Source organism: Camelus dromedarius, chromosome X (genome assembly GCF_036321535.1).
Source record: "Camelus dromedarius isolate mCamDro1 chromosome X, mCamDro1.pat, whole genome shotgun sequence".
NCBI lineage: Eukaryota > Metazoa > Chordata > Mammalia > Artiodactyla > Camelidae > Camelus > Camelus dromedarius.
Window position 1 is genome coordinate 110,522,099 of NC_087472.1, and position 24,862 is coordinate 110,546,960.

General features: G+C 41.2%; 1 protein-coding gene across 3 annotated transcripts in view; it reads left to right on the forward strand.

Moving 5' to 3' along the window:
* LOC135318491 (pseudouridine-5'-phosphatase) overlaps nucleotides 1-24,862 on the forward strand; it is a 498,722-nt gene that overhangs the window by 96,514 nt on the left and 377,346 nt on the right. For all 3 annotated transcript variants that reach the window (XR_010379278.1, XR_010379279.1, XR_010379280.1), the window contains exon 4: nucleotides 22,831-24,033. The gene's annotated coding sequence lies outside the window, so the exon portion shown is untranslated. The remainder of the gene's footprint in view (nucleotides 1-22,830; nucleotides 24,034-24,862) is intronic.

The following is a 24,862-nucleotide window of genomic DNA, read 5'->3' on the forward strand; positions in this document are numbered from 1 at the left end:
TACAACTGTGGCATTCTATTAGAAGGAGACTGCTTTCTTATTGTTTGAGTTATCATAATTTAAAATTTCATCGTGTGTCCCGGTGTCTCTATCAGATTTTGGCATTTAGACGTCTTTTCTTGCATTTTCAAAGACTAAGCTAATCATTCATTGATGATAAGAATCCGTTCAGCCCTTTTACATCGGGCAGCTCCGTGAAGACCTTGGCTGGATCCAGCGTGGAGATTAAAGAGCTGATCCTCAAGTCTGTCTGCAGAGGCGATCCCACGGCTGGCGTCGGGTCGTGGGCCTCCGCGCCTGTTTCTCTGCCAAATGACTTGCCTGCGAGGGGAAACGGGGACCGGCAGGAGCTAAGCCTGCTTGCTGTGCTCCTGTTGACGTGAACGGGGTGGGGCGGGTAGCAAAGGTGTCTTCTGAGATGCCTCGTTGCTGTGAAGGCAATTCAGTAACGCAACGGGGTTTGCCCAGCAGACCTTTACCTACCTTCACGGCCTTGGGTGTCGACCCCGAGCTGTTGCTGGTGAGGCCACAGCTGAGGGGGTGTGTCTGCACGGCTGTGTACCCCAGGCATGACATCACGGAACCCTCGGGGATACTGCGGGGAAACTGAGGCTTGCTGCCTTGTGACAGAGCTGCGATTTGAGCCTCGGGTCTCGAGTCCTCGGTCTTGGCCATTATACTGTTCTCCACCTTTCTTCTGGCGGGCTCTTAGAGGGTGAGTGTGCCACATTAGAATTCCTTTTCCCCAATTTATGGCACTGTCTTCCATTTCAGCCTTTCCCTGTGTCTGACTCCCTCCTGTCCAGCCTCCTCGCTGTCATTAGACTGAATTCCCAAGTCTGAGAACAGTCAGGACACGCTGTTGCCCTCAGACTCTTGGTGGCTTCTGATGAAACCCACTCTTGGTCTTGGACAGGGCCTCTGAACCCATGCCAGTCACGGTCTGACTCAGACTCACGTCCCCAGATTTAATGGGTGACACAGCTCCCCATGGACTCATGACCCAGCCTTACTGAACCATCACTGGTACTTGAAGATACCACCCCCTACTCAACAACCAAAAAACCAAATACCCCGATTAAAAAATGGGCAGAGGACTTGAGTGGGCATGTCGCCAAAGAAAATATAGAGATGGCCAGCGGGCCTGACAAAAGGTGCTTCACTCCTCTAATCGTCAGGGAAACGTCCATCAAAGCCACAATGAGTGACATGTCACACCCATTCGGAAACCTCTTATTAAAAAATAATAATAATTGTTGCCAGGGCTGTGGAGGAACTGGAACCCTTGTGCACTGTTGGCGGGAACATATAAGGGTGCAGCTGCTGGAAAACAATTTGGCAGTTCCTCAAAAAGTTAAAATAGAATTAACCATATGATCCAGCAATTCCACTTGAGTATTTTCCAAAAGAAATGAAAGCAGACTCTCCCAGAGATATTTGCACACTCATGTGCATAGCAGAGTTATTTACAGTAACCAAAAGGTGGAAACAATCCAAGTGCCCATCAACAGATGAATACATAAGCAAAATGGGATATATACCTAGAATATTATTCAGCCTTGAAAAGGAAGAAAGTTCTGACACACACTACAACATGGACAGACCTTGAGGACATTCTGCTAAGTGAAATGATCCAGGCTCCCCCCGCAAAAAAATAGTATATGATTCCACTAATATGGGGTCTTTGGTGTCATGAAATTCACGGGGATAGAAAGTAGAATGGTGGGGCCCAGAGGTTGGAGAGCGGAGATGGCAGATTACTGTTTAAAAGGTATAGAGTTTCAGTTTTGCAAGGTGACAAATATTCTGGAGATGGATGGCAGTCATAGTTGCACACTGTGTGACCACTTTTAATACCTCTGAACTGTACACTTAAAAATGGTGATGAGAGTAAGTTTTATGACAGGTGTACTTTAGCCCAATTTAGAAAGAAGGAGAATTAAAAAAAAACATTTCCCCTTCTGCCTCACTTCTGTGGCTCTGCTCATCCTGAGCTTTCTTCTTCCAATGTCCTTCCTTGTACAATCCTCCCAGCTCCTAAGGGTCTGGTTCAGACCCTTCTGAACGAAATAGTCCTTTTTTGCAAACAGCTGAACTGAACGCTGCTTTCTCTGAATGGCCGTCAGTCCAACTGTAGGCTTCGATCGTAGCAGTTGACACAGAAGTCCGTGTGCTATTAGTGAGTGCCGGTCGGGGCGGGTCACCCTGACCGTCCCCTGCTGGCCCTGGCAAGACCGTCAGCTCCGTGGGGACAACAGTCATGACGGTGTCCACTTTGTATGTGGTGCAGGGACGCACGCCATAAGCACACAGATTGAACCATTTGACAGCTCTTTCCCTTTTTGCTTTGTGCCAGAACTTCGGGGAAGATACTGGAATTATCTCCAGTGCTTAATGAGATTTTTGCATTCTTTCAGCGTTGGGCCACACACGGTCTCTCATTTAGCCGTTTAAATTTTGTGGAAGGACCTCAAAGTGGCATGAAGCTGTTTGAATGAGTCGAGATAAACTCCTTTCTGAAGAAAGAACTTTCTTGACCTCTTAATGCTTCTTTAATACCCTGATCTTTAAATAACGTTTCTAGCGATAATTCCATTTTCCACACACGTCGCAGAAGATCTGGGTGTCATTGGAATATAAAATCTCCATTTTCAAAATATTGCTAGGTGTTCTGTTTAACATGGAGTGATGGCTCTGTCAGGGGACCGGATCATAGATGAATGGTTTATTAAAGGAAGCAAAGGCAAACCTTGATTTATGACGTTTACTTTGCAGGAAGCTGTACGTGTTTAGCCACTTGTGAAACGTAAGAAAAATGTTGGGGATGGATGAACAATTTCCTCTCAGTCTTTGTTTACATGTCTTTCTTTATTAATTGTTCGAATGGCACAGGCAGCCTCAGTAATTCTGTCTGGCTTACAGTAAATATTTATTGTGCCTTTCTTTTTTTTTTTTTTAGAGTCTGAAAAAGTGATTTTAGAATCATTGAAGAATGTCTTTTAGTCTTGCTTTTTTCCCCACTGTCATTATTTTTTAAGAACATCGGCCCACTTCTTCAAATAGATTATCCCAAATCTCCTATATTTTCCCCCAGCTGTTTCCTGATATTTTAAGCTGCCCTGATTAATTTTCAGATCAATCCAGGAAAGTCTGCACAAACCTGCCGTACCTGAGTTTCTCTTTGAATACATTCTTTCCATCCTGTCTCCTTTATTCTCTGTGATGTTGCGCTGTCTAGGCCCGGTTTCAAGATGAGATATTTATTGCTAATTGGATGCCTGACAGACGCTCTCTGTTTAAGTTCTGAGACTGGCTTTCTTCCCCTCTTGTCTCTCCTTTCAGGGATGCAGTTGATTTTCCTTTCACTGCGGTCCTCCTGTACATGTGCTGTCTGTCCCACTGGGCCCTGTCCAAGGCTAACACTGTGTATACTTCCCGGGAAGTGACAGTGCTCGGCAGCCATGTGTCACTGACACTGACTCCCCCTCATGGAGGTCTCTAGTCAGTGAGAGTCTCAGAAAGAAGAGCAGGGCTTCAGCACAAAACGTGGAAGTGGAAAAACAGATATTGGAGTCTCCCTTGAACACCTGCCACTGCTTAAAATAAAACCGGTAATAATTTTCTTCTCGTTCCTACCTTTTCCAGGAATCACGGTGATTGTTCAAAGCTTGAAGGAGGTAACACGTGTGAAGTTAGGGATGGTACAGATAACCCATTGATTCATTCTCCCTACCCCGGTCCTTTTATCCCCCCAAGCAAATTGATGTCTTTGATGTTGAAAATATTAGTGTTTGTAAACTGACTCTCATGTATCCTCAAAATCAGGACAAACAGAGAGTGAAAAGGGGCATGACTGATAATTAGCAGGACAGCAGAGGTAAGCCAATGTGCTCCCTGGCAAACCAGTCCAGATTTCCCCGGTGATGAACTGCCTCACTCAGCTCCCCAGAGACCAACTTCCAGATATTCTAACTGAAGTAGCTTAAAAAAGTCGTGAAGCACCTATAAATCTTCACTGTGGCGACTTTATCTCTGTGGGGATGCAAGCCAAAAAAATGCTTGAAAAATAGACAATTCTGGTTTGCAAAATCCTGCAAAGTTAAGGGCACCCAGTATTAACCAGTGGGGAAAAATGCAAGAATCAGCACATTCATGTATTCATTCACTTATTCATTTATTCATTCTTCTACAGATTTGCCAGTCCACCCTATCTTCTAGGAGTTCCCAGTCAGGAGAGGGAGAAAGATAATGCAGCAATGACAATATTCTGTGATGAGGGTGAAGACATGTCCTAGTGTGTTGTTTTAAGCCAGCTTTTGTGGGAATTTGGTACAGCAGCAAGGTTGATGAAAGCTTCCCAGGGCATCTGTGCTTTGGTGAACAATGTAGAGATGGGCCGGACAGGAACGGTCAGGAGTTCCAGGAGGATCCTGCATGGACCTCTGCCCAAGCAGAGTGGACAGGGCCGAGATTAAGGCAGCAAAATGAGTTAGGAGGTCACGGCCATCATTGAACTCAGATATGCAAAGGTTTTAACCGAGCTCAGTGATGGGGATGGAGAGAGAAAGACTAAGAAACGATTTACACCAACACAACTACCTCCCTACAGCATAATTCCTCCATGGTGGATAAACGATAGTGACTCATACTTTAACGGAGACTTCAGAAGTATAAATAAATATGAGATAGATAGATAGATAGATAGATAGATAGATAGATAGATAAGATGGATGGATGGATGGATAGATAGATACATACATACATACATAGATGGATAGATAGATAAAATGGATAGACGGATGGGTGGTTGGATGGATGGGAAGATAGATAGATAGATTGATAGATAGAAGGAGGGAGAGTGTAAACCCTGAAAATCTGGTAATGCACTTCATCACGTATATCACTAAGGCGAAGTAGTTAATCTCGTCCCATGCCCCTCATCTATAAAAGGGGAGGATCCCACCTGTTATGCCTGTATCTTAGGCTTCTTTGAAAACTGTTGACTGTGGTACACAAGCACACGGTCAATAACTCACTACTTCCACTTAATAAATACCGTGTCCAAGTCTGCAGGAGAAGTGTGAGAAAGGATTTGTTTAGTCATCTTTGCTCTCAGAAATGTTGTTAACAGCAGCTGAGGAGATGAGGCATGCAGGGGGCTGAGGGAGAGCTCGCCCTGTTGACATGGCAGTGCCACAGGGGTGGGAATTGCTGGGAGAGCCTGTCCTCCAGAAGACGTGAAGTTGGAACATCCGGTGTCCCTCCCAGACGGGCAGATCGTCAGATAGCTCACGTGGACTGTGCAGCTGTGCCAGGGTACCGAGCATCAAGTGCAAATAACATTAAGGCCAGAGATCCCCTTTGATTGTTACTAGGTCTTGGTTTGGGGAGACTCTTGGTGGAAAGCCTTGTTGACAGGTCTGTTGCCTGTTTCTGCTTATAAAGGTGGCCTGGCTGGTTGCGTCTGTCACTTGTGTTATTCATGGTTGAGGATGCCTCTGCTTCCCGTGCTTGGCTTTTCCCTCCTCCGCTTTGCTGTCAGAGACATCGCGCTTGGCTTTGTGGTGGTGCCTACAGCCTCATGAGTCCCTCCCTCACCCTTTTGACATCATTCTCCTTCAGTACACAGCTTGCCAGTGTGCTCAGGGAAAACGTTTTTCTCTCTGACTCCCCCAGATGGAGTTGCACTTTTGCTACTATTTATCTATTTGGCCACTCCAACCCAAATCACTTACACTTGAATTTTAGTCTGTCTTTAAGAATTTTTTTCTCAGAAAGAAAGAAAAAAGAAAAAAGTACACTAATGAACTCATCTACTAAAGAAACAGACTTGCAGACATAATAAACAATCGTATAGTTACCAGGGAAAGGGGTTAAAAAGGGATAAATTTGGCAGTTTGAGATTTGAAAATTTTAACCACTATATATAAAAATAGATAAAAAAACAAATTTCTTCTGTATAGTACAGGGAACTATATTCAATATCTTGTAATAACATTTAATGAAAATGAATATATGCATATATATATATATATATTGCATGACTGGGACATTATGCTGTGCACCAGAAATTGACACACTGACTATACTTCAATAAAATTTTTTAAAAAAGAATTTTTTCTTGCCTCCTGTATAGGTCACTGTCTTGTTTGTGACTGCCAAAACCCACTGCTTAAATAACCTGCCTCAGACCATAATTTTCACCATTTATTAGATACAGTTTAAAAAAATTCATTTATATTAAATTATATTAAATAGAAAAAAAGTGAGTGGCAAAGTAAAAGTATTCTATTATTAGTATATCATACCCTGGGAGGAGAGGAATTTGAAACTGTGTTAAACATAAAGAAAGGACATCTATATGAAAGAAAAAAAAAAAGGATTCGTCACTCAGAAACATGAAGGCTTCAGTGTGCCCTGAATTTACCTAACTGTCGTATTTATGTTAATGACATACATTGCATTTCACTTTTACTTGGGGGTAAAACTGAAGTTTGGATAGCTGCCAGCAGGCTGTTGACCGTGTATCAGCCCCAGCGCTCACCAGCTGTGAGAACCTACGTGGGTCTCTTAGCGTCTTAGCCTCAGTTCCTCCATCTGTAAGGTACATGGAGGAGGCAGATTCTCAGGTTACTTCCCGTTCCAGAATTCCCTGTTATTCCTTATCTGTGGGAAGATGCAAAAGAATGCCAAAAATAGGAAGCAAGCTATAACCAAGGCTGAATCTGTTCATGGCTGTCTGGAAACCCAGGTATCTCTGGGTTTTTGAAAATATGCAAGAGGACCTTAAAGAGATGGTTCCATGAAACGTGAAACAAAGGAAGTCCAAAGTCCTTCCTAGAACCTGGCAAAACCACACCCATCACGATGTCACGTGCACTTGTCCGTGTTCAGACAGTCATTCTGAAGGACATTTGATAGCAGCTCATTTTGAAATCAGAGGGGAGAAGCAGCCACATAGAATTATGTCAATCATCCGAACACTGGCAGTCTTGTATCCAAAATCAATGTGACCAAGTTCATATAGCCCATTTCACCCCAAGGACTTCAGTGTTCTTGTATGAAATCTGAGCAGATCACAAGACCGTTTCTCTAACTGGGCTGATTCGACTCAGCTCAGCCGACACGTGCAAGTTGAATCAATACTCCTGGAGCTGGCACTTGAGGAGAGGATATGGACCACACCGTGAACTATGACAAACATGTAAGAAATCCGTACGAACTTGTCTGGTGATTACGATGGAGACAATGAGCATGTTATAACTGTCTTACACTTCACAGTTTGAAAAACAAACGAAAATAGCAAGTTTTCTGTTGATAAGCTTAGTAACACTCTCTCTCCTTTCTTGAGCAAAGCAACGGAAGACAACTAAATGGAGGGAACATTAAAATTAAATTCCATCTTTGATGAAGTGAACCACGAAATGTGAAGAAAGGCTGCCCCTGGAAGTAAAACTCGGGCAGTGCAAAGGGGAGATGCTGAGGGAAAGGGAACACCTCTGACACATTATTCAGAGTAGGAGCTAAAGCCTCAAAGGCAAAAACCTTGCTTGGAAAGGCAGAGTGGGGACGAAAGGGCAGGGCGCAGAAAAGATACAGGGAAGCCAGGACCAGTCAAGGCAACACTGAGACACAGCCCCTCTGTGAGGGGCAGGCCATGGACATGCCACGACAGAGGAGAACTGACCGATGGCTGCAGCTCTGCAGTGCTGATCCTGATGAGCAGAAACGGTGATCGTTTTCACCCTCCCAAAAAGAAAAAAAAAAGCTGGAATTTTGAAGCAGGGAGAGCCCTGCTAACTGTGAGCAAGGGCATATTATACTGCAAAATGCTGATGGGAAAAAACGCCAGGAGACACAAACACTGACACAGAGTCTCCAAGGTAGGTATAATTGCTGCTCTCATCGACAGAAGAGGCAAAACACAACAGAAAGAAATTAAAATTCCCCTTCTGGAGGAGGGAAAATATATCAGGAAGCAAGGAATTAAGGCAAATCTCATGTTACTGCACTTTACTGTGGTTATTACAAATTGAAGGCTGTGGCAACCCAGTTTTGAGCAAGTCTGTCGGGCCATTTTTCCAACAACATTTGCTCATTTCATATCTTTGTGTCACATTTTGGCAATTCTTACGATATTTCAAACTCTCCATCATTTGCTGAAGACTCAGATGACTGCAATTTTTAGCAATAAAGTACGTTTTAATTAAGGTATGCACATTGTTTCTTTAGACATAACGCTTTTGCACATTTAATAGACTGCAGTATGGTGTAAACATAACTTTTATATGCACTGAGAAACGCCATATTCACTTCATTGCAGGGGTCTGGGGAAAAAAAGTTGCAGTATCTCTGAGATGTGCCTACATTAGCAGAAAACTCCAGAATGGGATGGCTTTGATGACTTGTGCTTGGAGGGTAAATGTACTTGTCCACTGCTGTACTTTTGTATGTTCTTTAGAGTGCTTGTCATGTATAGTGCTTTTGGCTAGCCAAAGTGATCATAAGATGACAGTAGTTACCAATAACCCTGCTCCTTCACAGTACCAAGGTGATCCACAGGAAGAGTTTTATTTCGTTTAAAAAAAATGTTTTAATTGAAGTATAGTTGATTTACAAAGTTGTGTTAGTCTCTGGTGTATAGCATATTGATTTAGTTATATCTATACATATATATGTATATATATTCTCTTTCACATTCTTTATCATTATATGTTATTATAAGATATTGACTATAGTGCCCTGTGCTAGAAAGGGCCTTGTTGTTTATCTATTTTATGTACAGTAGTTAGTATCTGCGAATCCCAAACTCCTAATTTATCCTTCCCTGCCACCTCTCCCCTTTGGTAAACGTAAGTTTGTTTTTTATGTTTGTGAGTCTGTTTCTGTTTTGTAAATAAGTTCATTTGTGCCTTTTTTTTTCAATTCCACATATTGGTAATATCATATGATATATGTCATTCTCTGACTTACTTCACTCAGTATGATAATGTATGGGTCCATCTATGTTGTTTAAAATGGCATTTCATTCTTTTTATGGCTGAGTAATATATATATAAATATATATATATAATTCCTTTATATATAATATATAATTCATATATATATATATATATATATATATATATATATATACACACACACACACACACACACACATATATAAAAATAATATCTTATTTACCCAGTCATCTGTCAATGGACATTTAGTCTGTTTCCATGTCTTGGCTATTGTAAATAGTGCTGCTATGAACATTGGGGTGCAGGTGTCTTTTTGAGCTAGAGTTTTCATCTTTTCCAGATATATGCCCAGGAGTGGAATTGTCAGATCATATGGTAACTCTATTTTTAGTTTTAAAGGAATCCACAGAAGGAATTTTAAATTCTAGGTGTAGTATCAGCTAAATCATGTTAAGCACCATTGACTAGTTCTTCTGCAGCAAGACAGAACATCTCTTGGACTTTCATTTTGCTTCCTCTACTCTGTCTTTGAGAATAACCTACAGGCAGGTAATTGTGAAATTAACATTCACAAGAACATAAAAATCCTAAGACCATGAGGAGGTTATAAAAGGAACCTTAGTTGTGGAAGAGAGATTTTCTAGCTTGAACAGGCTGGTTCCCAAATTCATGAAAGAGCTTATACACACATCCTCTGGACTAATCATCACCAGCAACATTGAGAAATCATTTATAAGACAACAGAGAACTGGAAGTGAACACATGTTCTGAGTTTTCAAAGACCAAGAAGAGGATGAATTGCACAAATGTGTCAGCAAGAAAGAGGAGGCAGTTGACAATGCGAAGTGCCATGAAGAGGTCCAGTGGGGAGAGCTAGGAAGAGGACACACAAGATCAACAGGAAAGCCACTTAGCTCTGGGAGAACATGGGCTTAATGTCATTTGCAAATGGAGTATTTTAAAAGGTAGTTGTTGGGCATTTAACTAAGAAAGTGGAAGCCACGGTGAGTCAGGGTGGGCTCACTGTGGACAGGTCTTGCCAGACCAGACTCACTTTCCTAGACTGACAAGCACGAGAAATGGAGTTGACTTGAAGGACAGGCTCCACATTTGTGCAGAACTTGGACAGTCTTTTCCGTTTTAGCCTTGAGGAATGAGGGATGTTACTCTCAAGGTCAACTTAACATTATTGAACTCGATGATTAAGGGATGGGTGTCCACCTTGAGGGGTGTTTCTCATGGTTGCTCTCTGCCTCGCCTGTTGACCATTTCAGTCAACGGTACTTGAATGAGAAAAAGGGTGACCTGCAGATCAGGGTTGCAGAGTAAGGGAATCATTAGCTAACATGTTGAACAACACAGTTGAGACCAAGAGAAACTGGGAATGAAAAAGAGAGAAGAAGAAACAAGCTCTCAAAGAGACTTGCCGGCCTGGATCAATGCAGTGAGTCTCACAAGATGGAGAAGATGGCAGCCAGGTACTACTTTTGGTTCAAAAACACCAGCCACTCAAGTACCACTTTGCGGGGACAGGCCTGATGAAGACTAAAAATAAAAGTACCCAGACATTTTAATTGTCTATCAGGGCAATATGAGTCTTCAGTGTAATCAGTCTAACCCAAAACAAACAAACGGAAACACACACAAAACCTCACATAACCTCACACCTCACAGAATTACATTATAAGTGAGTGTTGGTGTTGAATGTGATGGAAATGGAAGTAACCTGACTTTGGACCTCATTTTGGGTGATTGCATTCATTAGTATAATATAAAGTATGGTAGCTTCTTAAAAATATTGTTTTATTTTTTTATTGAAATACAGTCAGTTACAACGTGTCAATTTCTGATGCACAGCACAATGTCCCAGTCAGGCATGCATATATATATATATATATATGTAAATAATTTTTTTCCATTAAAGGCTATTACAAGATATCGAACATAGTTCCCTCTGCTATACAAAAGAAACTTTTAAGAAATATATTCTTTCATACTTGTATGTGCACATTCTCAGTTAAGAACAAAATTTGAGAAACCACGTAACTTTCAGTTTGGAAAAAAATCAGTTGATGGAGTGTGAGTGACATTAGAGACTGTCCTGAACAGGACACATGTACAGAGTTGTGGAGTTTTGTCCTGAACACCCAATACATAATACGTTCTGAGAAAGGTGACTCTGGTGGTTAGGAACCAAAAAATAAATGAATGGATGGGTGGAGGGAAATGAAAAGAGGGTCAGTCATGAGGAACTGGTGGAGACAGGGAGGGGAGTGAAGATGAAAGACAGCACAGGCTGGAGGGTCACACCTGTACCTGAACCTTTCCTGATGATTCATATTCCTGGGTGACTTCTCTGTGTTTCTGTGTCCACACTTCTGAGACCAGCTAGTGATGGCTCACATGCTGTAGCCATGGTACCTGATCTTAGAACCTTCATCCTCGCACCTTGGACCTTCCCTTTCTGACAGTTAACACAGTGGTAACTAGGTAACTGTGTGAGTACTTCTCTCTTTCCCCTTCTAGACGCTAAGTCAAGTCCGTGGGGACAAGCCCTGTGTTAGTCCCTTTCACTCTGTACTCTTAATGTCTAGCATACAGCCATCATAAGCATATACTGAGCCCTCTATCGACATACTTGGATGCATTTTTGAACATTGCTCAGCAACTCAGTAACTTCACTAAGTAGTGGACTTTTCAAAAAGAGAAAGTATAATGAAAAGGAATAACACATTTCGTGTTAGCATATGGACGTTGCAGGCTGCAAAGAAGAAATACATCTCTCAATAAAATATGGATAATTAGGAAAATCGAGCACTTACTTCATAAAGTGGACCATGGACAAATCTCATCAGCCTGGTAGCATGTAAGTCACATTCTCTCCTCGTAAGGTAGTAAGTTAGAAATCTGGACCAAAGAGGTAACTAAAAATAGACTTAGCATATGACCCAGGAATCCTGCTCCTGGGCATATATCCACAAGGAACCCTACTTCAGAAAGACAACTGCACCACAGTGTTCATAGCAGGACTATTTACAATAGCCAATACATGGAAACAGCCTAAATGTCCATCAGCAGATGACTGGATAAAGAAGTTGTGGTATATTTATACAATGGAATACTATTCAGCCATAAAAATGACAACATAATGCCATTTGCAGCAACATGAATGTCCCTGGAGAATGTCATTCTAAGTGAAGTAAGCCAGAAAGAGAAAGAAAAATACCATATGATATCACTCATACGTGGAATCTAAAAAAAAAAAAAGGACAAATGAACTTAAATATAATACAGAAACAGACTCACAGACATAGATACAGACTTGTGGTTGCCATGGGGGAGGTGGGTGGGAAAGGATAAACTGGGAGTTCGAGATTTGCAGATACTGACAGGTATATATAAAATAGATAGACAAGTTTATAGTGCATAGCACAGGGAAATATATTCAGTATCTTGTAGTAGCTCATGGTGAAAAAGAATATGAAAATGAATATATGTATATTCGTGTATGACTGAAGCATTGTGCTGTGCACCAGAAATTCACACATTGTAAACTGACTATAACTCAATAAATAAATTAAAAAAAGAGCAAAGAGGTAAATTCAAAACCTGCATACAGAGATGTTAAAGCACAGATTAAAAAAAAAAAAGTCCTGGTCAAAAAAAAAAAATCATAGTGGAAACAAATTGTAGATAAACAATCATAACACTATATACTTAAAAAAAGGGGGGGGGTTACTCTAAAGCAGTATTGAGAAGAAAATTTAAAGCCTTAAATGTTCATATTAGAAGAAAAATAGGATGGAAATCGGTCAGTTGAGCACACAGTACAAGGAGTTAACGGAAGAGCAGTAAACTTGCCCTAATGAAAATGAATCAACTGGGAAGACGGGAAACCTCTGGCAAGACTGAATAGAAGTTGGGGGTAGGGAAGGGAAGGGAAGGAATGAGAAGAAGGTGGGGGGTGGCAAATATAAATTGTCTTTTGAAGATAGAACTATCTTTTCATAGATGCTGCAGAGATTAAGAAGAATATAAAGTGATAGCATTTTCAGCTTTACAGCAATAAATCTGAACACTTAGAAGTTCAAAATCCTAGAAAAATTTAATGGCCTCAAGAAGGAACAGATAAACTCTAAAAACTGAGTCAGTAGTTTAAAAACAGTCTTTCCACAAAGAAAGGCCTATGAACAGATAGTCTTTTTTTTTTTTAACATTTTTTATTGATTTATAATCATTTTACAATGTTGTGTCAAATTCCAGTGTTCAGCACAATTTTTCCATTATTCATGGACATATACACACTCATTGTCACATTTTTTTCTCTGTGAGTTATCACAACATTTTGTGTATATTTCCCTGTGCTATACAGTGTAGTCTATTCTACAATTTTGAAATCCCAGTCTATCCCTTCCCCCCTCCACCCCCTGGTACCCACAAGTCTGTATTCTCTGTCTGTGAGTCTATTTCTGTCCTTTGTTTACGCTTTGTTTTTGTTTGTTTGTTTTTGTTTTTGTTTTTTAGATTCCACATATGAGCGATCTCATATGGTATTTTTCTTTCTCTTCCTGGCTTACTTCACTTAGAATGACATTCTCCAGGAGCATCCATGTTGCTGCAAATGGCATTATGTTGTCGGTTTTTATGGCTGAGTAGTATTCCATTGTATAAATATACCACCTCTTCTTTATCCAGTCACTTGTTGATGGACATTTAGGCTGTTTCCATGTTTTGGCTATTGTAAATAGTGCTGCTATGAACATTGGGGTGCAGGTGTCATCCTGAAGTAGATTTCCTTCTGGATACAAGCCCAGGAGTGGGATTCCTGGGTCATATGGTAAGTCTATTCCTAGTCTTTTGAGGAATCTCCACACTGTTTTCCATAGTGGCTGCACCAAACTGCATTCCCACCAGCAGTGTAGGAGGGTTCCCCTTTCTCCACAGCCTCTCCAGCATTTGTCATTTGTGGATTTTTGAATGACGGCCATTCTGACTGGTGTGAGGTGATACCTCATTGTAGTTTTGATTTGCATTTCTCTGATAATTAGTGATATTGAGCATTTTTCATGTGCTTTTTGATCATTTGTATGTCTTCCTTGGAGAATTGCTTGTTTAGGTCTTCTGCCCATTTTTGGATTGGGTTGTTTATTTTTTTCTTATTGAGTCATATGAGCTGCTTATATATTCTGGAGATCAAGCCTTTGTCGGTTTCACTTGCAAAAATTTTCTCCCATTCCGTAGGTTTTCTTCTTGTTTTACTTCTGGTTTCCTTTGCTGTGCAGAAGCTTGTAAGTTCCATTAGGTCCCATTTGTTTATTCTTGCTTTTATTTCTTCTAGGAGAAAATTTTTGAAATGTATGTCAGATAATGTTTTGCCTATGTTTTCCTCTAGGAGGTTTATTGTATCTTGTCTTATGTTTAAGTCTTTAATCCATTTTGAGTTTATTTTTGTATATGGTGTAAGGGAGTGTTCTAGCTTCATTGATTTACATGCAGCTGTCCAGGTTTCCCAACACCATTTGCTGGAGAGACTGTCTTTATTCCATTGTATATTCTTGCCTCCTTTGTCGAAGATGAGTTGACCATAAGTTTGTGGGTTCATTTCTGGGCTCTCTATCCTGTTCCATTGGTCTATATGTCTGTTTTGGTACCAATACCATGCTGTCTTGATGACTGTAGCTCTATAGTATTGTCTGAAGTCTGGGAGAGTTATTCCTCCAGCCTCTTTCTTTCTTTTCAGTAATGCTTTGGCAATTCTAGGTCTTTGATGGTTCCATATAAATTTTATTATGATTTGTTCTACTTCTGTGAAATATGTCCTGGGTAATTTGATATGGATTGCATTAAATCTGTAGATTGCCTTGGGCAGTGTGACCATTTTAACAATATTGATTCTTCCAATCCAAGAGCATGGAATATCTTTCCATTTTTTAAAGTCTTCTTTAATTTCCTTCATCAATGGTTTATAGTTTTCTGTGTATAATTCTTTCACCTCCTTGGTTAGATTTATTCCCAGATATTTTATTACTTTGGGTGCTATTTTCAAGGGGATTGTTTCTTTACTTTCTTCTTCTGTTGATTTATCGTTAGTGTAAAGAAATGCAACTGATTTTTGAACGTTAATTTTGTAACCTGCTACCTTGGTGAATTCTTCAATCAGCTCTAGTAGCTTTTGTGTGGACCTTTTAGGGTTTTCTATATATAGTAACATGTCATCAGCATATAATGACACTTTTACCTCTTCTTTTCCAATTTGGATCCCTTTTATTTCTTTCTCTTGCCTGACTGCTGTGGCTAGGACTTCCAGGACTATGTTGAATAGGAGTGGTGATAGTGGGCATCCTTGTCTTGTCCCAGATTTTAGTGGGAAGCTTTTGAGTTTTTCACCGTTGAGTACTATGCTGGCTGTTGGTTGGTCATATATAGCTTTTAGGATGTTGAGATATGCTCCCTCTATACCCACGGTGCTGAGAGTTTTTATCATACATGGGTGCTGACTTTTATCAAATGCTTTTTCTGCATCTGTTGAGATGATCATGTGGTTTTTGTCCTTTCTCTTGTTGATGTGATGTATTACATTGATTGATTTGCGTATGCTGAACCAGCCTTGTGTCCCTGGGATGAACCCCACTTGGTCATGATGTATAATCTTTTTTATGTGTTGTTGGATTCTATTTGCTAAAATTTTGGTGAGGATTTTGGCGTCTATGTTCATCAGTGATATTGGCCTATAATTCTCTTTTTTTGTAGTGTCTTTGCCTGGTTTTGGTATCAGGGTGATGGTGGCTTCATAGAATGAGTTTGGGAGTATTCCCTCCTTTTCAATCGTCTGGAAGATTTTGACAAGGACTGGTATGAGTTCTTCTTTGTATGTTTGGTAGAATTCCCCGGTGAAGCTGTCCGGTCCTGGACTTTTATTTGTAGGGAGGTTTTTAATTGCTATTTCTATTTCCTTTCTAGTGATCGGATTGTTCAAGTGTTCAGATTCTTCTTGATTCAGTTTTGGTGGACAGTATGTTTCCAGAAACTTGTCCATCTCCTCTAGGTTATCCAGTTTGGTTCCATATAGTTTTTCATAATATTCTCGTATGATATTCTGTATTTCTATTTTGTTTGTTGTAATTTCTCCATTTTCCTTTCTTATTTTGCTAATTTGTGCTCTCTCTTTTTTCTTCTTTGTGAGTTTGGCCAGAGGTTTGTCGATTTTATTTACTTTTTCAAAAAACCAGCTTTTTTGGTTTGGTTGATTTTTTCTATGGTCTTGTTAATCTCTATTGTATTTAATTTCTCTCTGATCTTTATTATTTCCTTCCTTCTGCTGCTTTTTGGGGCTTTTTGTTCTTCTTTTTCTAATTCATTCAGTTGGTGGGTTAAATTGTTTATTTGAGATTGTTCTTCTTTTTTGAGGAAGGCCTGTATCGCTATAAACTTCCCTCTTAGCACTGCCTTTGCTGTGTCCCATAGGTTTTGAGTGGTTGTGCTTTCATTATCATTTGTCTCAAGGTATTTTTTAATTTCAGCTTTGATTTCCTCATTGATCCATTGTTTTTTCAATAACATATTGTTTAATCTCCATGCTTTCCTTTTTTTCTCCTTTATTTCTCTGTTGTTGATTTCCAGTTTCATGGCATTGTGGTCAGTAAAGATGCTTGAGATAATTTCTATCTTCTTAAAATTGTTGAGGTTTCTTTTGTGCCCAAGTACATGATCGATCCTGGAAAATGTTCCATGTGCACTTGAAAAGAATGTATATCCTATTTTTGGGGGGTGTAATGCTCTGAAAATATCCACCAAATCTAGTTTTTCTATTGTAGTATTTAATTTCTCTGTTGCCTTGTTTATTTTCTGTCTGGAAGAACTGTCTAGTGATGTTAATGCAGTGTTAAAATCTCCAACTATGATTGTATTCCCATCAATATCCCCCTTTATCTCTGTTAGTAATTCTTCTATGTACTTAGGTGCTCCTATATTGGGTGCATATATATTAACAAGTGTAATAGCCTCATCTTGTATCACTCCTTTAATCATTAGAAAATGTCCTTCTTTATCTTTCTTTATGGCCTTTGTTTTAAAGTCTATTTTGTCTGAAATCAGTACTGCAACACCTGCTTTTTTGGCTTTTCCATTTGTATGGAATATCCTTTTCCATCCTTTCACTCTCAATCTATATGTGTCCTTCTCCCTAAAGTGGGTCTCTTGTATGCAGCATATTGAAGGTTCTTGCTTTATTATCCAGTCTGCCACTCTGTGTCTTTTGACTGGAGCATTTAGTCCATTAACATTTACAGTAATTAATGATAGATGTGTGTTTATTGCCATTTTGAACTTATCTTTGCAGTTGAATTGGTATATCCTCTTTGTTCCTTTCTTCTTCCTTTTGTGGTTTGGTAATTTTCCTTTGTATTATCGAGGATTTTATTTAATTTTTGTGACTCCTTTGTAAATTTTTGGCTTGTGGTTACCCTTTTTTGTAAATCTATCAACCCATTACTATAACTGTTTTTATTAAACTGATAGTAACATGATCTCAAACCCATCCTACTGTTAAAAAAATTTAAAAAAGAAAGAAAAAAATATTCTATATTTCCCTGCCTCCCTCTCCCACTCTCAGTGATTTGTATGTCTTCTTTTATAATTTCATGTTTACTTTATTTGTAATTCATGAGTTATCGCCTTTCCAGTTGTGTGTTTCTCATTTCTGTAGCATCCTGCTGCTTTTCTATTTAGAATAGCCCATTCAGTATTTCTTTTAGCATGGGTTTAGTGTTGCTAAACTCCTGCAGCTTTTTTTTTTTGTATGTGAAACTCTTTATTTCTCCTTCTATCCTCAAGGATAGCCTTGCTGGATAAAGGATCCTAGGCTGCATCTTTTTTTCATTCAGGGCTTTGAATATATCTTGCCACTCCCTTCTGGCCTGTAGTGTTTGTGTAGAGAAATCAGCTGAGAGTCTTATGGGGGTTCCCTTGTAACTTACTCTTTGCTTTTCTCTTGCTGCCTTTAGAATCATTTCTTTATCCTTTACTCTGGCCATCTTGATTATGATATGTCTTAGTGTGGGTCTATTTGGGTTCTTCCTGTTTGGGACCCTCTGAGCTTCCTGTACTTGGATATCTGATTCCTTCTTTAAGTTTGGGAAGTTTTCAGTCATGATTTCTTCAAAAACCTTTTCAATCCCCTTTGATCTTTCTTCTCCTTCTGGGACCCCTATTATGCGAAGATTGGGACGCTTTATATTATCCCATAGGTCCCTTATGCTATTTTCATTATTTTTTATTTGCTTCTCTTGTAGTTCTTCTGAATGGGTGCTTTCTATTGCCCTGTCTTCTAGATCACTAATTCGTTCCTCTGCATTATCTAGTCGGCTTTGCACAGCTATTAGATCATTCCTCATCTCTGTCAATGAGTTTACCCATTCTACTTGGCTCTTCTTTATAGCTTCAATTTCATTTTTGACATATTTTATATCTCTAAACACTATCTCTTTTAATTCCTTCAGCAATTCGATCACGCCTTTTTTGAAATCTTGATCTAGTAGGCTATCGATGTCTATTTCGTTGATCTTTCTTTCAGGGGATTTCTCTTGTTCTTTTAATTGGGAAAGGTTTTTCTGCTTCTTCATCTTGCTCATACCTCTTTGGCACTGTGGTTTATGGAGTATCAGTTGTCTATTTTGGACCTTAAGGATTTTATCTATCTGATGCCTATTTAGGAATAGAACTTAGGAAAAAAAGAAAAAAAAATAAGAGAGAGAGAGAAAGAATTTTAAAAGAAGGTAGAAAGAGGGTTTGAAAACAGTGTATAGTGAATAATAGAAGAGTGAGTTGAAGCAGAGTATTAATCGGGTTGAGACGTCCTTTTGAAACCTTTACAAAAAAAGGGGGGGGGGGAGATGAATAGATGTATTTGAAACCTGTGTCTAATCAATAGTAGGACATCAAAACCCGAGAGAAATAGAAATGAATTAAGAAGTAAAAATTAAGAGAGTAATAGAAAATAGAACAGGTAAAAACAGATTTAAAAAAAAAGGGGGGGGGGTTGTCGGTGTTCTCCTGGAGTCTGTGTGCTTTTAATGTGAAGTCTTTATGTCTTCGTCCTGTTTTGGAAGCTCAGCTTGCTGTTTTCAGAGGCCCTCCGTTGGCGCCCTCTTCTGTGCTGCTCCCAGCACCTGTCGGCAAGCAGATCGCGCCTCCTCCTAACACTGGGTCAGGTGCAGCTCTCCTCTGCTGTGGGCCGGCGGGTCGCTGCCCCTCCGGATGCCGCAGTCAGATGTTGCAGACTGGCGGGGTAGGAGGGCGGGTCGTGCCCCCTCCCAGCACCTCGGTCAGGGGCTGTGTTCCTGCCCGAAAGGCGGGGGGCCGCTCTCGCTGTACCTGCGCCGCCGCCGGTAGCTCCGCTGCTCTGTGCGGCTGCGCGCTCCGCCCTGGTCGGCGCTCCGCGGGTGGGCTCGGGGAAGACCGAGGGACAGCCCTGTCCCTGCTCCGAGCCAAAACCCAGCTCCTTGTTTGTCTTTGTGGGGCAAGTTCTCTGAGGGACCAGGATGGAAGGATCCTGTCTGCCCCGGGCTGCAGGCCAGTCTCAGTCTGGCCTTTGAGGCTGCTAAGCCCTTCCGTGCGGATGCAGGTTTCGCCCCCGCCCCCGCCTGGGTGCTCAGCGCGGAGGATATGGCGGCTGTGCCTGAGCCCCGCCCCTCTTCCCCCGAAAACTTTCCGCGGGTTTTCAGAGATGGGGGTGCGCACCCTTCCCCCGAGAGCACCTCAACCTTGCTGTTTTATGGAGGGCCCAGGTTGTTCTGCCCTGTGCACCCACAGCCACGGCGCGCAGCCCCTTGCGTTCCCCCGGGGCTGCCTCCGTGCAGCCACTTCCGTCCTCCGCCCGGCTTGTGCAGCCTGGCCCTTCCCGCCGCTGCCGGCCCGCGTCTCAGGCTGGGTGTCGGGGGGACGCTCTGTGCCCGTTTAACTCAGTTCTGTCAGTCAAGGGCTGCTCTGTACAGATCTGAGCCTTGGAGGCTCCCCCTCCGTCCCACTGGCCTCTCAGTTGGAGAGGGGAGACCCAGCGAGCGAGCGCCAGTCCTCCTTTGCCGCTCCCTCCCCGCGGGACCCGTCCCGCGCTGCTTTGCCTTTTGTTCTTTCTTTTTTCCTTTTCTCCTACCAGATTTTTGGCATCTTTATCTTTTGAAGAGGGCGATGTTCTGTCGGAGTTCCACAGGTGCTCTGGTTGGCTGAGTGGGTCTGTAAATGTGGGTCTTGGTGTATTTGTGGGAGAGGGTGACCTGCGAGCGTCCTTCTACTCCGCCATCTTCTCCGGGATGTCGACCAGATAGTCTTGTATGTTAGTTTTAACAATCAACAAATCATTTCAAACCAATACAACTCTCTCAGAGAACAGAAAAATAAGAAACTTAAGTCATTTTATGAGATGAGCTAACTGCAATAGCTAAATTACCCAAGGAGAGTAAATCCTATTAAATATAGGAACAAACCTCTTCAACAGCATATTAACAAATCAATCTAGCGATGTATAAAGAAAAATAATCATGAAAAAAATTGAGTTTATCCTAGAAATACAAACCTGGATTAACATTGGGAAGATCAATCCATTAATTACCAGGGAAAAACCTATATAATCATCCTAATAGATTAAGAAAAATCGTTTGATAAAAATATCTATTCCTGACTTATTAAAAAGGAAAAATCCTTAGAAATTACACTGATAAAAATACCTATCAAGAAAAGAGTAGAAACATCATATTTAATGGTGAAAAGGTCAAATTATTTCTGTTTAAGATCAAGAAAAAGAATGCTTTCTATTACCACCTCAATCCAACTTTGTGATGGTCGTATAAAGGGCTAGCTCAATGATATAAGAGAAAAAGAATAAAATGAGACGTATGAAGATTAGAAAGAAAAGAGCTGTTATCCTTCAGAACTTATATACTGTCTACCTTGAAAAACCTCAAACATCGAAGAATATTTAGATACATTTTTAGACTCAATATGGTTTTACTGACGTTGCTAGATACAACATAAATATTCACTATTACTTGTCTATATGCTGGCAATAATTAGATCATACCCTGTTAGAAAATGTCTTTCACAGAAGTCCCCAAAATATAAAGAATTAGTAATGAATAGGGAAAAAAAATTAGTGAAAAGACTTTGTGAGGAAATTTTAAATGTATACTGAAAAATAATAAACGAGGTAAAAATAAGTCAAGAGTCAGAGCAGTGATACCAGAGTTCAAGATGTGTCTTTCAGCCTGAAACCATGGGTGAGGACCAGCTCGGGGGCCAAGCTTTATCTAGTCCTGGACCATCAGTCACTCCTGGTTTTCAGCAGGCTGAACCCAGCATCAGTTTCCATCACTGACCTCACGACTCACGGGTATCACTCACCTGGAAATGCCCAAATCTGTCTCTGAGAAGGGTGATCGAGCAGATCAGAGGCTGTGTTTCATCTCTGAATGAAATAGTTCTAAGAGTGGGTGCATTTAAAAACACATTTTAAGCATTTATATGCAGGCACTGCATGCAGGATCGCAACTACACAAACGATGTTTTTACAGCAAAGAATATCTCGCCCGTGATGAATTCAGGGACCTTATTTGTCATGAATGCCTGTTTCCACCCTCATACTCCATTCCTTAAATATGCCTTTTGTGCCTGTAGAGTGACACCCATTACAATGTCTTTATTTCCAAAGTGGTAACAGCTAAACAGTGGCAATCATTTTTAAATTTCTATCTACAAGGGGATTTTGTGGAACAAACTTACTCACAATCTAGAACTCGGTAATTAGCAATTTCACCCTGTTCCCTTCATCACTGTGTCAAGGAAAGGCTGAATCATGGAGGGTTTGTTTTAGTCAGTGTTACCGAGATCAGGGCTGGGGAGGACAGTGACTAACTGTGACTGAAGAACCAGGGAAAATAGAAGAAGGCACTTTCCCCAAATCCTGCACTGTATTTATTTTGAAATGTTTCACTCACGGTGTATTGATTTGTGTGGTCAAATGCTTGCTGATGTAGCTGCAGGAAGGCATACTTTGGAAGATAACGCAGTATTGTGTAATATAACATAAATTATTAGATTATATTATATATGTTGTAACATTCTAACGTTTTACAACACTCAATATTAAATAACTTAATATTAAGCTAGAAGCAGCTCTCAGCCATGAGTCTTGAGCTTTTGTGTCTTGTCTTCAGATACTTATGCTCTGCCTGTCCCTTCACATGTGATCATGGCAGTGTTTGCTTTGAGCTGATCCAAGTCCTGTTTAGCAGTTGAATGGAGGTGCAAGGCTGGACATGTAAAGTGCAGAGGTCATGAGGTTGGGGCATGGACTTGGGAATGGATGGAATGCAAGCCGTTTTGTCAAGAGACAGGAAACCAAGACTGTGGGATACAGAGCACACTTCCTGCCGGACCAGAACCAGAAGTTGTACCTTTTTGCTCTTGGTGGATTCATAGTACTGCCATGACTTACCATCCCAGTCTGCAAAAATATCCCTTGGCTAAGATGGTCCAGGATTGATTCTTGAAGGTTGTTTTTTTCCCCCTTTGGTTTAGTTATGTCTACTTTGTTGTCATTTTTAATCTGGGAGGATTGCTGTCCTTTGTCCTTTTGTTACATAATTTGCCTTTGATTACACATCATTACCAGCATTTGACCTAAATTGAGTGAATTGTTGCTGTTTTCTCAGTCCGTAGTGGTGAATTCAATCTGGATAATGATACAAATTTATTAAAAGCAAAGGAAAACTGAAGTTGAACTTGAGGTTCCTTTCTTTATTCCAATAATTTTAATAACAGAGAAAAACAGATACATGTTCCCATTGTTGATTCTGGTTCTTTTCCCTTTCCTTTTAGAAAAAACTTTGTGTTGCCTTGCCAGCTGAAGATGAAATTCAGCGTAAAGACCGTCTTGGGCTCCATCAGGGGAATCGTTGAAATGACAAAGGGCCTCTAGCATCTCGTGACGTACCAAGGGCCACAGTGCACTCTACAGAATTGGTGTGAAAAATAAAGAAGATAGATAGGGCTTTATCCCTTGCTGGAGTGTTCTTGAAAACCCATAGCTATGGGGTTTTCCTAAAAAAAAATCCTTTAAGCAAGGTCTAATCGCCATCTACTGAGTGCGCCACCTACTGAATGAAGACTCATTGGTGAAGTTACCATTTCATAGACAGCATGGGACGCTGGCCCCAGACGCCAGGGTCCAGGCTGGTGGTGCTGAACCATGTTGACAGCTCGTTTTGCCAGGACAGGCAATCACCAGGCCCTGGAATGCAAAGAATTTCCCAGTTCTTTGCCACTGTCCCGTCAAGTCCATGGTCACCATATTGCAAAATGACGGAGCACAGGTTCAGATTCTCACTATGGATCCTGTGTCTTTCCCATTGTGCTGACTCTTTGCCAGGGGAAACTTTGTGTGGCCTGGCGGGATAAGGGCCTCAGAATTCTAGCCCCAGCTGATGAAGAATCTCCCTTCGTCTGGGTCATGGAGGCACTGACTTGCGAGCAACATCACGTGGAAACTCCAAGCAGAGGCCCCAGGTCGCAACCCCTGTGCTGTCCTAGCTTGAGTGCTGCTGAGAGTTTGTAAATAGCTTTATCTCCCTTGCCTCAGTGATCAAGGTGTCCAACGGCACAAGCTCAGACCGCAACGGAAAAAAATAATAATTTATCCCTTGGCTGGGATAAATGCACTCTGCAGTCTCAAATGTACCCCATCGATCATTCTTCAAAGCAGAAACGATGTGTGTCAACAGAGAAACGGTCTTTATTATGGGGAACAGATTCCACGAATGTGTGTGCTATTGATTCTCGGTCAAAGATGCCATTTTCCTATTTGCGGGACATCGACGTTTTGCACAAAGCCCTCTCTGTTTAGATAATTGTGCCTGACACTTCTGCACCTACATCCCGAAGGCTCGATGGTAAAGTTTCTACTCTCCTTACGTGAAGAGGGCAGCCCGCTGTCCCCACAATGAGATCTGGTTCTTCCTGCCAGTTCTTGGAGTGACTTGGAGAACAGAGAGCCGATTTGCAGAGGGACCACTTGGTAGAGAGGTAAGAAACTCTTCGTTTGTTTACATGTAAGCTTAACTGTGGCAAATATAGAAAATGCATCTGGGAAGGTTCCTTTTACAGAGCACATTTCTGTTGCCTAGGATATGAGCCCTGAAAAGTCTCTCTGAGTGGTGATCAGAATTTACAAACGGGAATCTTCCCTGTTTTGCATGGTTCCATGTTGGCTCACGTTTGAAACGCCCTTTGTGTGGCTAATGATTTTGTGTGTATTCCGTGCTCAGACAATCAGAGGGGAGGGTTTTCACCTTGATATTGTGGGCTCTTGGGATGGTAGGTACAGGGAAAGCTTTGATTCTCATCCAAGAGGTGTAATGTGGGGTTGAAGTCTCCAAGAAGCAGTAGTAAGACTCTGTCTTGTGGCTGGATTTTTCTTTTAATGGAACCCATGTTCAGAATTCTCTAAGGGAGGAACTGAGACAGTGGTGCTGATCCTGACTTCAAAAGGCCTCTCTCACGCCTCCTTGAGTATATTCACGTCCAGAATTGTACCCGGGGCTGCCGTTTAGAGCTCCAGGCTCACCATCTGTGGTGGTCTCTGTAAATATATCCACCAAGTGGTGCCATTAACTTGGACCACCATCTGTGGGTGGGTCCAACCTTGACCCTAGGGGTGCAAGACCGGGTCTGAGCCCAGAGGTTTCTGTGACATCCACTGATTACCCCTCCCGCCCCCATCCATCATTGAAATCATTCTTTTCCTCTAGTGTAACTTTGTGGATAAAACGCTTGGCTTGTTAAGTTAGTATGGTCTCCATTAGATCCTGAAATGCTGAGTTTGCAATGGTTGTCCCCTTCTTTGAAAAGATGA